Source organism: Bison bison, unplaced genomic scaffold, assembly GCF_000754665.1.
Source record: "Bison bison bison isolate TAMUID 2011002044 unplaced genomic scaffold, Bison_UMD1.0 scf7180017864119, whole genome shotgun sequence".
NCBI classification, from domain to species: domain Eukaryota; kingdom Metazoa; phylum Chordata; class Mammalia; order Artiodactyla; family Bovidae; genus Bison; species Bison bison.
This window is the reverse complement of record NW_011494691.1, coordinates 1,828,884-1,843,742: the sequence shown is the minus strand read 5'-3', so window position 1 is coordinate 1,843,742 and position 14,859 is coordinate 1,828,884.

The window sequence follows — 14,859 nt, the reverse complement described above, 5'->3', positions numbered from 1 at the left end:
GCTCAGCTTTCTTTATAGTCCAACTCTCACATCCTTACGTGACTACTGGAAAAACCATAGCCTTGACTAGATGGACCTTTGTTGACAAAGTAATGTCTCTACTTTTTAATATGCTGTCTATGTTGGTCATAAGTTTCCTTCCAAGGAGTAATCATCTTTTAATTTCATGGCTGCAACCACCATCTGCAATGATTTTGGAGCCCCTCAAAATAAAGTCAGCCGGTCCCATCACTTCATGGTAAATAGATGGGGAAACAATGGAAACAGTGAGAGACTTAATTTTCTTGGGCTCCAAAATCACTGCAGATGGTGACTGTATCCACAAAATTAAAGACACTTGCTCTTTGAAATATAAGCTGTGATCAACCCTAGACAGCATATACTAACCTCAAACTCACCTTAAAACAATGCTCAAACAGAGGAAATTACACTACACTAGGATGGGAAGAAGATGACATCAGAAGTAGACAGAGTGCCCAAGATGCTGGTCTGACTCATATGATCATTTATAGTGTTGTTGACTCCTTGGACCTATGCCTATCAATCAAATGTTTTCTATCATGGACATGATTCTATGCTAGTTTAAAACTCAATCCAATTGTTTGGTTGTGGCCAATTACCTGTGTCTAGTATTTCTGGGTTACCTTGGTGGCTTTCTGTTCTCTAGGGCTCTGATTGGATACCCTCTAGGGAATTTATTTTAGATGAGTGTTCAGTTCTGTTCTATCTTCATGATATTACTAGATGGGATCCTCTCACCTGGCCAATTAATAATACCTGCTCTGATGCTGGCCATAGAGTTAAGTTTTCTCTTAGGGTTCAAACAATCAGAGTGAGGAGCTAAGTCTCAATAAAAAAAATTAGCGTCTCATCTATTAAAAGAAAAACTCCCACAATTATGGTGTGGATCTACATGATTAACACCAGGCTATGGTCATTTAAGTTTAAAAACTCCTCTGTATTGGAAAGGGTTAAATCATCATAAAAATGATCAAGCTGGTAATTATGAGACAAGGCTGGGTGCTTTATGAAATATGCCTAATATTACCCTTAGAGAGAGTGAATGTGTGGGACTCAGTGGATTTGTGGTACTAATTTATGGCTTTCACATCTACAGGGATGGATACAAAGGTGTAGCCTGGGATTCCTATGAATTTAAGGTCATACATGTTAACAAATTAGAGGTACCCCCAACCAGTGTACCATTGGTATGATCCCAATGGGTCAAAGATATGTATTCTACTGACATGACCATTTAACAGGTTTTTTTTTTTTTTTGGTGTGTGTATGCCTTTGTTGGGGTTAGAGGATGTAATTGGCCATATCGAAGCCTTAACAACTTTCATAAGCTTTAAATGATAGTAACTGGGCTATTAGTTTATTGAATTCTGAGATCTCTATGATGAGAAAGGCAGTGGTACACAACTGCAAGACCCTTGACACCTTACAGCATCTCAGGGAGATATCTGTACTATAATTCAAAGTGAATGCTATATTTTCATACCTGACAAATCCTTTAATGTAACACATTTGATGAACCACATGAAAAATCAGATTTCTGCTTTAACTGACCCATTCCTAGCCTTGATGATCTTAAAAAAAAAAAAAAAAAACTGGTTTGGTGTGGAGGCTCGTGGCTAAAGTATTTACTTTTAATTCCACCAATGTTATTAACTATACCATTTGTATTTTGTTTGTTTCACGGAATATTATTTTATTTTTGTATCTGAATTTTTAGCTCCTCTCCCATTTCCATTTCAAGAAAGTAGACAAGCTCTTTTTAATTCCCTGTAATTCGCAGAGAGTGATTACTGAGCAAAAAGCTGAAGTTTCTAGTGATGCATATGATGAAACATAGTTCTATCACTGTGAAAGCCCAAACTCCTTTAAGTTATGTTCTATGTCTCAGTGGGGAATGAAGAAAGAAGAGAGAGAATTCCCCTGAAGGCCCTGAAAGAAAGGGGTTGCTCTACAGAGAAGGGGATGGAGGTTGTCAAGACCTCAAAATGTGGGACTCTAGGACTATTTGAGGAAGGTCCTGAAGAAAGATGGTTCCATGGTAGACCTAGTGGTTCACTGAATAGGTCAAGAATCTGAAATCTAACCATATAAGAAATGAGGTTTCCAACAAGTTGGACAGAAAGTCACAGACCTGAGGTTGAAAAAAAGGGGGGGGGATCAATTGTGCCAGGGCGAGGCAAGCGCCTGGCAGTGTAGGACTAGTAACCAGAGGGGTCTTTGTGAGACAACCTCTAGAAAGGTCTGATTCTCCTGTTTCTCCCTTGAAAATTGCCAAAAGTTGAATTTAATCTACAGTTTAACATTTCCTCTCTGAAAAGAGAAGCTTCCTACACTGTTGGTAGGAATGTAAACTGGTGCAGCCACTATGGAAAATAGTATGAAAGTTCCTTAATAAAAATAGAGCTACCATATGATCTTGCAATCCCACTCCCAGGCATATATCTAAGAAAACTCTAATTTAAAAATATCTATGTACCCCCAGTGTTTAGTGTTTGTAGCAGGACTATTAACAATAACCAAGACAGAAACAAGGTAAATACCCACCGACAGATGAATGAAGAAGATGTGGTATGTATATACAATGGAATATAACTCAGCCATAAAAAAAGAATGCAATGATGCCATTTGCAGCAACATGGGTGGACCTAGAGATGATCATACTAAATGAACAAACCAGACAAATACCATATGATATCACTTATGTGTGGAATTTAAAATATGACACAAATGAACATATCTACAAAACATAAACAGACTCACAGACATAGAGATTTGTGTTTGCCAATGGGGTGGGGAGTAGGGGAAGGAATGATTGGGAGTTTGGGATTAGTATATGCAAACTACTGTATATAGAATGGGCCCTATTGTATAGCACAGGGAACTACATTCAATATCCTATGATAAGACATAATGGAAAAAAATATGAAAAATACATACATAAAACTGAATCACTTTGCTGTACAGCAGAAATTAACACAACATTGTAAATCAACTCAACTTCAATAAAATACAGTTTTAAAAACTATCTCTCTGAACTCTTCAATAAAGATCAGCATCCCCATACTACTTGGAGAGGTATATGTTGAGGACAGTGTAATTGAGGGTGGGCAGGAAGGAATGTTATCTGTTCTAGATCCAGCCTTTGGATGAACCCACAATGAAGGAGACATGTCCCTCCAAGGGGGCTGTCCCAGGGAGTTCCACAAGTGACCAATAGCAAAGCTAGAGAGGACCCATATCAATTAATCAAGATATCATGTCAGAGGGTGGTAAATATGTGGGGGAACCTAGAGTTGAACTCAGTACAGATTCAACAGTGAACACAATCACAAGTCACTCCATGATTTACTGGCAAATGGGACAATGATGCCATGGTACCATCTGTGTTGTAGATATGATCTTAGTTCATTACAATAAAAAATTAAATCCCCTGGAAACACAAGCACTTCCTAGACAACATTGAAAAAAGTATGGAGGTTCCTATAAAAACTAAAAATAGAGCTACCAGATGATGCTGCAATACCACTCCTGGGCATACATGCAGAGAAAACTCTAATTAAAGAAGATACATGAACCCTAATGTTCATAGGAGCACTATTCACAATAGCCAAGACATGAAAGCAACCTAAATATTACCTAACAGATGAATGGATAAAGAAGATATGGTAAATATATACAACTGAATATTACTCAGTCTTAAAAAAATAATGAAATAATGCCACGCAGCAAAATGGATGGATCTAAAGAGATGATACCCTGATGCTGGGAAAGATTGAAGGTGGAAGGAGAAGGAGACGACAGAGGATGAGATGGTTGGATGGCATCATCGACTCAATGAACATGAGTTTGACTAAACTCCAGGAGTTGCTTATGGACAGGGAGGCCTGGCATGCTGCAGTCCATGGGGTTGCAGAGTTGGACACAACTGAGCAACTGAACTGAACTGAATTGAAAAGAGATGACAATACTAAGTGTAGTGAGCCATACAAAGAAAGACACACACACACACAAACATATATAACTATATATATATAACTATATATATGTGTGTGTGTGTATACATTATATATATGTACTTTATATATGTACGTTATATGTACTATAACATACATATATATAGTTATATATATATATATAACTTACATGTAGATGAACTGAACTGATACAAGTGAACTTATATACAAAACAGGAATAGATCTTCAGACATAGAAAACAAACTTGTGGTTGCCACAGGGGAAAGGGAGGGAGAAATAAATTAGGAGTTTGGGATTAATATATGCACACCACTGTATATAAGATAGATAACCAACAACGACCTATTGTAGAACACAGGGAACTAAACTCAATGTCTTGTAATAATACACAGGGGAAAAGAATCTGAAAAAAAAAAATATATATATATATATATCACTTTTCTGTACACCTAAAACTAACACAGCATTGTAAATCAACTATACTTTAACTGAAAAATACATTGTAATTGAAATGTGGAAAAAAATTAATGCAATCACTTTCTAATCAAACCTCTAAAATGCATTTCTAGTTAGAACCATGGATCTAGATTCACTCAACTATCTTGACCACCTTCAGGGCACTCAATTATTGGAGGTACGTTAACACCTTAATGCAAGAGGCGACAGAGAGGCCAACATAATGAAAATGTGAGCCAAAATGGTGTGCCTGGAAAGATTAAAAGCAACCTACCTCATATTGTTGTTTAATCCTTAGAATTTTAAGAAAGGAGAAAAGCTATTTAGAATAAAATGCCTAGCCATTCTGTTTTCCCATGAAGGTTTTAACTTCCCACTTGAGATTCAATCTACAAATGCTATATTGTTCTGTCTTGGGTCCCTATGAATAAAGACAATGTCCAATCACTATTGGACCCTGATGCTGGGAAAGGTTAAAGGCAGGAGAAGAAAGGGATGACAGAGGACAAGATGGTTGGATGGCATCACCAATTCAGTGGACATGAGTTTGAGAAAGCTCTGGGATATGGTAAAGGACAGGGAAGCTTGGCGTGCTGGAGTCCATGGGGTTGCAAAGAGTACGATATGACTGAGCGACCGAACAACAAGAACCAATCCCTATTACAGGCTCCAAGCACTCAGCAGGTGTTGAGAATCCTGATGGTATTTGAGGAAGATATATTGACCAACAATCTTTAGCTGATTCATATGATGGATTTCCTTGGCTTGGATAAATTCTGAAAATGCTACATTATAAAAAATATTTTTCATCTAGCTCTGAGAAATAATCCAAATTAAATTTCTAGTCAACTAGACTAATGAGAACAGCCTCCCTTGAAAATGAAATTTGAAACCTATGTGTGGGAGGGAGGCAAACTCAGTATCACTGCTGGAGTTTGGATTTCTACTCTCTTGTAAAACTCAGCTGTTATTTTTACTCCCATTTCTAACTATCCTTTGTTGCTTGCTAGGAACAGCTTTGAAGACTTTGGGATGGGTCTGACACCTGATTATTTCATTTATGATACCAACTTGGAACAGGCTGCGTCTTCCTCTAGAATTCACTGAGAAAAATGTTTGTGCCTCCATTTACATATATCCAGTGCTTGGTGTGTTATAGACACACAAGAGGAAGTTGGATTAAAGGAAGGAAAGAAGGGAGGGATTGAGGGAGGAAAGTAGGAAGAGAAGTGGGGAGGAGGAGAGAGAGATCTTACTTTACTTTTTCAGTCCATTCACTTCCTACTCTTTCAAAGTGCTTTCTCACACCTTCTCTCCTCAAACTCACAAGAAACCTCCCACATTCTTATTTTTAGCCAATTCTCACTTGCTTCTTCCTGGAGAAGTTTGGAAGAATAGAAATTAGGCAAACCCCACCACCGGTTCAACCCATCTACCATCTCCAAGGCCACATTTCCTATCTGTTCATCTGCTCACATGTGAATTAACCACACTCCTGTCTAAAACCCCTCCTCTCTGTACTTGGTGACATCCCTCTGGTATTGAAGGATATTTTCCTAGCAATTAGTTGCTTTCTCCTGCATGCTTGTGTGCTAAGTCGCTTCAGTCATGCCTGACTCTGCGACCCTATGGACTGTAGCCTGCAAGGTTTCTCTGTCCATGGAATTTTCCAGGCAAGAATACTGGAGTGGGTTGCCATGCCCTTCTTCAGGGGATCTTCCTGACCCAGAGATCAAACCCACATCTTACATGTCTCCTGCATTGGCAGGCACGTTCTTTATCATTAGTGCCACCTGGGAAGCCCCATTCTCTCTCTACATCAGCAAATTTTCACCCTCTTTGAAATTACCTACATCAGTTTACAAACACTTTATATCTTCCATCTTACAAAATGCTCTCTGGATGGGCCTAGAGATTATCATAAGTGAAGTAAGTCCAAAAGAGAAAGACAAATACCATACGATGACATTTATATGTGGAATCTAAAATAGGACACAAATGAACTTATCTATAAAACAGAAACAGACTCACACATAGAGAACAAACTTGTGGTTGCCAAGGTTGGGGGATGGGGAGAGGGATGGATTGGAAGTTTGGGATTAGCAGATGCAAACTATTACATATAGAATGAATAAAAAACAAGGTCCTACTGTACAGCACAGGGAACTATATTCAATATCTTGTGATAAACCATGATGGAAAATAATATAATATATATATATTTGATATAAATACAACTGAATCACTTTGCTATATAGCAGAAATTAACAAAACATTATAAATTAGCTATATACTTCAATGAAAAACCATCTTGTCCACTAGTTCCCACTTTCCCTCCAGCTAACTTTCCTTACAGCAAAACCCTTTGAAAGTGTTGGTCATAGAAACTATCTAAAATTCTTTTTTCACCTAAATGCACTCCTCCAACTTCACTTTTTCTGTGGCTGCTCCACCAAGACTGCTCATATGAAGGTGTCCTCTGTGGTCGAGTCCTATGGTCAGTGTCCAGTCCTCATCTTTCTTAATCCATCAACAGCATTTAATGGTTCCTTGCTCCCTCCTTCTTAATTACATTTTGTTTATTTGGGTCTAAGGACACCACATGCTCCTACTTCTATCTCCCCAGCAGCACCTTCTTAGTCTCCTGATTTCTCTTATATCTGACCTCTTAATGTTGAGGTTCCTCGGGGCTGAGTCCTTGGTCATCTCTTCTTCTCTATCTATGCACTTTATCAGACAGTTTAATCTAGTTTCATGGGTTTAATAACACATATACAATAGCTACTTCTAAATGTGCATCTTGAGTTGAGAGCTTTCTCCTAGATTCTAATGTCTAGCCACTTGGATTTCAATAGGCATCTGAAATTCAATGTGTCCAATACTCTTGATTTTACCTCTCAAACTTGCTTCATTTCAATTGATGGCAAGTGCATTTTTCTCATCATTCAGTTATAAACTCCAGAGTTAATCATGACTCTTTCTTTCCCTCACTACACTTCAATCCAACAACATGGCTTTACCTGAAAACTATACCCAGAATACCCAGAATATCTCATCATCTGTTTGTCTGAACAAAGAACACTAACTGGGCTCCCTGGCTAACCTGGCTTCCAAATCTCAACAAGATGGTTACTCTGAGACATTAGTCTGCCATTTCCTCGATCAACTGGCTTTCCAAATAAAGTCATATTCTTTGCCTCAACACCTCGTCTCTCAGATTCATTAGGCTGTCATGTGGTGAGCAGAGTGAGATTAGACTCAGTAACAATTTCATGGATATTATTGCTTAGGATAAGTCTAAATTTATTTTTAAGTTTACAAAATCAGTTGATTAGCAATGATTCCGGGGACTGCTTTTCACGACAGCACTGCAAGCTGAGCATAAAGTGCAGAGCAAAAGCATGTGGGCACTGCTGGCTCATGTGTGTGAGGTGAAGGTGGCACCAGGTGAGCTGGCGGGAGCTACTGGTAAAGGCTCTTAGCACATTAGTGGGGGAGCACTGAGTCTGAGAAAAGAGCAGTGTCCCCACAAGAGACTGAGCCAGACTTGCCTGGGTGTGTCCAGGAGTCTCCAGTGGAGGCATGGGCCAACAGTTGCCTGCTGGGGGGTCAGAGGCACTGAATGAAAGAGTGTGGGCATAAGTCATTTTGAAGGAGGTCATTATTACCACCATTACACCTACCATAGTTTGGCCTCAGGCCAAACAACAGGGAGGAAACACAGCCTTGCCCATCAACAGAAAACTGGATTAAAGATTTACTGAGCATGGCCCTGCCCATCAGAACAAGACCCAGATTCCCCCACAGTCAGTCTCTCCCATCAGGAAGCTTCCACAAGCCTCTTATCCTTATTCATCAGAGGGAAGACAGAATGAAAAACACAATCACAGAAAACTAACCAAACTGATCATGTGGATCACAGCCTGGTCTAACTAAATGAAACTATGAGCCATGCTGCATAAGGCAACCCAAGACAGACAGGTCATGGTGGAGAGTTCTGACAAAACATGGTCCACTGGAGAAGGGAATGTCAAACGACTTCAGTGTTCTTTCCTCAAGAACCCCATGAACAGTATGATAAGGCAAAAAGATATGACACTGGAAGATGAACTCCCCATGGTGGCAGGTGCCCAATATGCTACTGGAGATGAGTGGAGAAATAACTCCAGAAAGAATGAGGAGAAGGAGCCAATGTGAAAACAATGCCCAGTGCGGATGTGACTGGTGGTGGAAGTAAAGTCCAATGCTGTAAGAACAATATTGCATAGGAACTTGGAAGGTTAGGTCCATGAATCAAGGTAAGTTGGAAGTGGCAAATAGGAGATGGCAAAAGTGAACAATGACATTTTAGGAATCAGTGGACTACAATGGACAGGAACAGGTGAACTTAACTCAGATGACCATTATATCTACTACTGTGGGCAAGAATACCTTAGAAGAAATGGAATAGCCCTCATAATCAACAAAGGAATCCAAAATGCAGTCAGTCAGTCAGTTCATCACTCATTTGTGACCGAATCTTTGTGAACCTATGGATTCCAGCACACCAGGCATCCCTGTCCATCACCAAATCCCAGGGATTCTCAATTTCATGTCTGTCAAGTTGGTGATGCCATCCAACCATATCACCACTGTCGTCCCCTTCTCCTCCTGCCTTCAATATCTCCCAGCATCGTGTCTTTTCAAATGAGTTAGTTCTTCACATCAGGTGGCCAAAGTATTGGCATTTCAGATTCAACATCAGTCCTTCCAATGAATATTCAGGACTGATTTCCTTTAGGATGGACTGGTTGGATCTCCTTGCAGTAGTCCAAGGGACTCTCAAGAGTCTTCTCCAACACCACAGTTCAAAAGCATCAATTCTCCAGTGCTCAGTTTTCTTTATGGTCAAACTCTCACATCCATACATGACTACTGGAAAAATCATAGCTTTGACTAGACAGACCTTTGTTAGCAAAGTAATGTCTCCTCTTTTTAATATGGTGTCTAGGTTTGTCATAACTTTTCTTCTGAAATGCATACTTGGGTACAATCTCAAAAATGACAAAATGATCTCTGTTCACTTCCAAGGCAAACCATTCAATATCACAGTATTCCAAGTCTATGCCCCAATGACTAATGCTGAAGAAGCTGAGGTTGAACAGTTCTATGATGACTTAAAAGACCTTCTAGAACTAACACTAAAAAAAGATATCATTTTCATCATAGAGAACTAGAATGCAAAAGTAGGAAGTCAAGAGATACCTGGAGTAACAGGCAAGTTTGGCCTTGGAGTCAAAAATGAAGCAGGGCAAAGGCTAACAGAGTTTTGCCAAGAAAATGCACTGATCATAGCAAACACCCTCTTCCAACAACGCAAGAGAAGACTCTACACATGGACATCATCAGATGGTCAAGACCAAAATCAGATTGATTATATTCTTTGTATCCAAAGATAGAGAAACTCTACACAGTCAGCAAAAAGAATACTGGGAACTGGCTGTGGCCAGATCATGAACTCCTTATTGTAAAGTTCAGACTTAAACTAAAGAAAACAGGGAAAACCACTAGATCATGCAGGTATGACCTAAATCAAATCCCTTACAATTAACCAGTAGTAGTGACAAATAGATTCAAGGGATCAGATATGATAGACAGAGTACGTGAAGAACTATGGAGGTTCATGACATTGTACCAGAGGTGATGAGCAAGACCATCCCCAAGAAAAAGTAATGCAAAAAGGCAAAATGGTTGTTTCAGGAGACCTTACAAATAGCTGAGAAAAGAAGAGAAGTGAAAAGCAAAGGAGAAAAGGAAAGATATACCCATTTGAATGCAGAGTTCCAAAGAACAGCAAGGAGAGTTAAGAAAGCCTTCCTCGCAGATCAATGCAAAGAAATAGAGGAAAATAATAGAATGGGAAAGAGAGAGATCTCTTCAAGAAAATTAGAGATACCAAGGGACCATTTCTTGCAAAGATCGGCACAATAAAGGACAGAAATAGTATGGGACTAACAGAAGCATAAGATACTAAGAAGAGGTGACAAGAATACACAGAAGAACTATACAAAAAAGATCTTCATGACTCATATAACCACGATGGTGTGATCACTGAATGCAAAGTAAGTGGGCCTTGACTTGATGTAGGAAGCATCACTACAAACAAAGCTAGTGGAGGGGATGGAATTCCAGTTGAGCTATTTCAAATCCTAAAAGATGATGCTGTGAAAGTGCTGCACTCAATATGCCAGCAAATTTGGAAAACTCAGCAGTGGCCACAGAACCAGAACAGGTCAGTTTTCATTCCAATCCCAAAGAAAGGCAATGCCAAAAAGTGTTCAAGCTACCACACAATTCCATTCATCTACATGCTAGAAAATTAATGTTCAAAATTCTCCAAGCAGTGTTTCAATATTACATAAACCAAGAACTTCCAAATGTTCGAGCTGGATTTACAAATGGCAGAGGAACCAGAAATCAAATTGCCAACATCTGTTGGATCATAAAAAAATGCAAGAGAATTCCCAGAAAAACATCTACTTCTGATTTATTGACTATGCCAAAGCCTTTGACTATACGGATCACAATAAACTGTGGAAAATTCTTCAAGAGATGGGAATATCAGACCATCTTACCTGCCTCTTGAGAAATCTGTATGCATATCAAGAAGCAACAGTTAGAACCGGACACGGAACAATGGCCTATTTCCAAATTGGGATAGGAGTGCATCAAGGTTGTATATTGTCACCCTACTTACTTAAATTATATGCAGAGTACATCATGCAAAATGCCAGGCTGGATGAAGCACAAGCTGGAATCAAGATTGCCAGGAGAAATATCAATACCCTCAGATATGCAGATGACACCACCTGTATGGCAGAAAGTAAAGATTTCACTTTCTTGATGAAAGTGAAGGAGGAGAGTGAAAAAGCTGGCTTAAAACTCAACGTTCAGAAAATGAAGATCATGGCATCCGGTCCCATCACTTCATGGCAAATAGGTGGGGAAACAATGGAAGCAGTGACAGACTTTATTTTCTTGGGCTCCAAAATCACTGCAGATGGTGACTGCAGCTGTGAAATTAAAAGTCACTTGCTCCTTGGAAGAAAAGCTATGACAAACCTAGACAGCATACTAAGAAACAGAGACATTACTTTGCCAAAAAAAGTCCATCTACTCATAGCTATCGTTTTTCCAGTAGTCATGTATGAATGTGAGAGTTGGACTATAAAGAAAGCTGGGCGCTGAAGATCTGATGCTTTTGAACTGTGGTGTTGGAGAAGACTCTTGAGAGTCCCTTGGACAGAAAGGAGATCAAACCAGTTAATCCTAATGGAAACCAGTGCTGAATATTCATTGGATGGACCAATGCTGAAGCTGAAACTCCAATACTTTGGCCACCTGATGCGAAGAACTGATGCATTGGAAAAGACCCTGATGCTGGGAAAGATTGAAGGCAGGAGGAGAAGGGGATGACAGAGGATAAGATGGTTGGATGGCATCACTGAGTTGATGGACATGCATTTGGGCAAGCTCTGGGTATTGGGTGTGTATGGGGGGGAGGGGGAGTTGGGCAGGGAAGCCTAGTGTGCTGTAGTCCATGGGGTTGCAGATTCAGACACAACTGAGCAAGTGAACTGAACTGAACTGGGTCTGAAGGTTGCACTCTGCTATTTCAGGTATTAAGGGAGAGGTCTTCACATAGGTCGTTACCACTAGTGAATTCTAATTCTGTGAAGTAGCATCCTCCACCCTTCCCCCCACCTTGGTGCACCATCCCCTTCTTCCACTCCTAGGCTAAATGAAGATACTTATTCTCTGCCCCTCCTCATTTATACCAAAAAAATCAAAGGTGAAGCTTCTCCCCCACCCACCATCCCATGTAAAATGCTCAAGAGGAATCTTCCATGAGGTAGGGCCATGTATACCATTTATACATACATGCACTTCCAGGGTCCCAGTGCCCAGCATACCAAACACAGTAGGGACACGGAGATGGAAGATATGTCATTTGCTGATTGTAGTGTTACTCCTGACCCCAACCCAGCTCCCCTTATCGAATTCCTCAACTAAATTTTATTACTAATTGGGTAGTAAGGAGGTCATGGGTTCATTCCTTTTCACATGGCAGAGATCTGCTCTAGGTGTGTAGCAGCTGTGTCTAAAGGCAGGGCCTGAGGTTTCAGTTACTCACCATCTGTCCCCTGCCTTTTCATCTTCTTTATCCTAAGACTGAGCAACAGTTTCTATTTATCACCACACTTGTATTTCCATTTTTAGCTCAGCTGGTAAAGAATCTGCCTGTAATGCAGGAGACTCTGGTGCAATTCATGGGTCTAGAAGATCCCCTGGAGAAGGGATAGACTACTGAGAGGGTAACAGGTAGGAAGGCCAGAGGCCCCCAAGAGGCAGGAGGAAATAAACTGAAAGTGGTGGATGTTTTTTTCCTTCTCTACACAAAATTTAAAAAAGGCTTCTTTTACTTTTGTGTTAACAACACCTGGTTCTGCCTTGAGCTAACCAATACGTTTTTATTATGGAAATGTTTTTCTTAAACTATGTTAACGAAACTATGTATTTGCTTTGGAATTTACCTTTCTTCAAAATGGTTCCACCTAAGACTAACTTTTTTTCTTTTCTCAAACCTAGGGCTGATAATGGCTCAACAAACCAATATTCCTGTCAGTTGTTTTATGCCATCCTATCTCAAAAATGCATATTATGGTAGAGGGGCCTTGAGGTCTTTTTTGTTTGATTAAGAGCTTTCTAACAGACATAAAGTGAAGTCACTCAGTCGTGTCTGACTCTTTGTGACCCCATGAACTGTAGCCCACCAGACTCCTCTGTCCATGGAATTTTCCAGCAAGAGTACTGTTGCCATTTCCTTCTCCTGGGGATCTTCCTGGCCCAGAGATCGAAGCCCGGTCTCCCACATTGCAGGCAGATGCTTTACCATCTGAGCCACCAGGGAAGCCTAAATAGACATAAAACACCTTGCTGAAAACTATCAAGGGAGCACTCTTTCTGTCCCTTTCTGATGTCTATGTTAGAAGCTTTCACTATCTCTATTCTACTTTTAATAAAACTTTGCTACACAAAAAGCTCCAAGTAGTCAAACCTCATTTCTGACCCCAGATGGAAATCCTCTCCTTTGGAGGTCACGAATCCCAGCATAACACGTGGCTTCCAGCAGCAACCTGTCACTACCCACTCCAGTATTCTTGGGCTTCCCTTGTGGCTCAGCTGGTAAAGAATCCACCTGCAATATGGGAGACCTGGGTTTGATCCCTAGAGTGGAATGATCCCCTGGAGAAGGGAATGGCTACCTGCTCCAGTATTCTGGCCTAAAGAATTCCATGGACTGTATAGTCCATGGGGTAGCAAAGAGTCAGACACTACTGAGCGCCTTTCACTTTCACTTTTATTAAATATAATATTAAGTTCTTTTTCATATCTCTAAAATGAGTTGAAAGAGGGACTTACCTGCCAGGCCAGTGGTTAAGACTTTGCCTTCCAGTGCAGGGGGTGTGGGGTCAATCCCTGGTCAAGGAGCTAAGCTCACACACACCTGGAGGCAAAAACAAACAAAAGAACAAAAAAACACAGAAGTGATACTGTAACAAATTCTATAAAGACTTTAAAAATGGTCCACATAAAAAAATCTTAAAAGGTAAAATAAAATAAGCTGGAAGAAAAGAAAACAGAAAAAAAAAAAGAAAGAAAGAAAGACATGCATTTTAAGCGAATGAGAGAAAACATATCTCCATGTTAGAGTCAATTCTCTCTTTGTAGGTTCAAGATTTTAAAATAATAAAAGTGAATATGAGTTAAATAAATGTAAGTTAAAGTTGTCTAATGAATCAAATGATAACAAGGATGCATATCTGAACAAATCAGATAATTAATTTGGTGACTCTGGATTAAAGAAATATTTGAAAGCTTCCTCCTAGTAATACTATCTGTGTGTGCATGCTAAGTCACTTCAGTAGTGTCCAACTCTGTGGGATCCTATGGACTGTAGCCTAACAGGCTCATCTGTCCATGGGATTCTCCAGGCAAGAATACTGGAGTAGGTTGCCATGCCCTCCTCCAGGGGATCTTTCTGACCTAGGGATGGAACCCATGTCTCTTACATCTCCTGCATTGGCAAGTGGGTTCTTTTAACACTAGTGCCACCTGGGAAGCCTCCAGTAATATCTGAACACTTGTAAATTCTCTTTATTAAGGATTTCTGTATTTCCCTAATTCAGAAAACCCTGCTGATTCCTACTATGATTCATTGTAAGAGTGAAATAAAAGAACAGAAATTTCTTGCTGTTCAGTCTCAGCCATGTCCGACTCTTTGTGACCCTATGGACTACAGTAGGCCAAGCTTCCCTGTCCTCCACAATCTCCTGGAGTGTGCTCAAGCTCAAGTCCATTGAGTTGG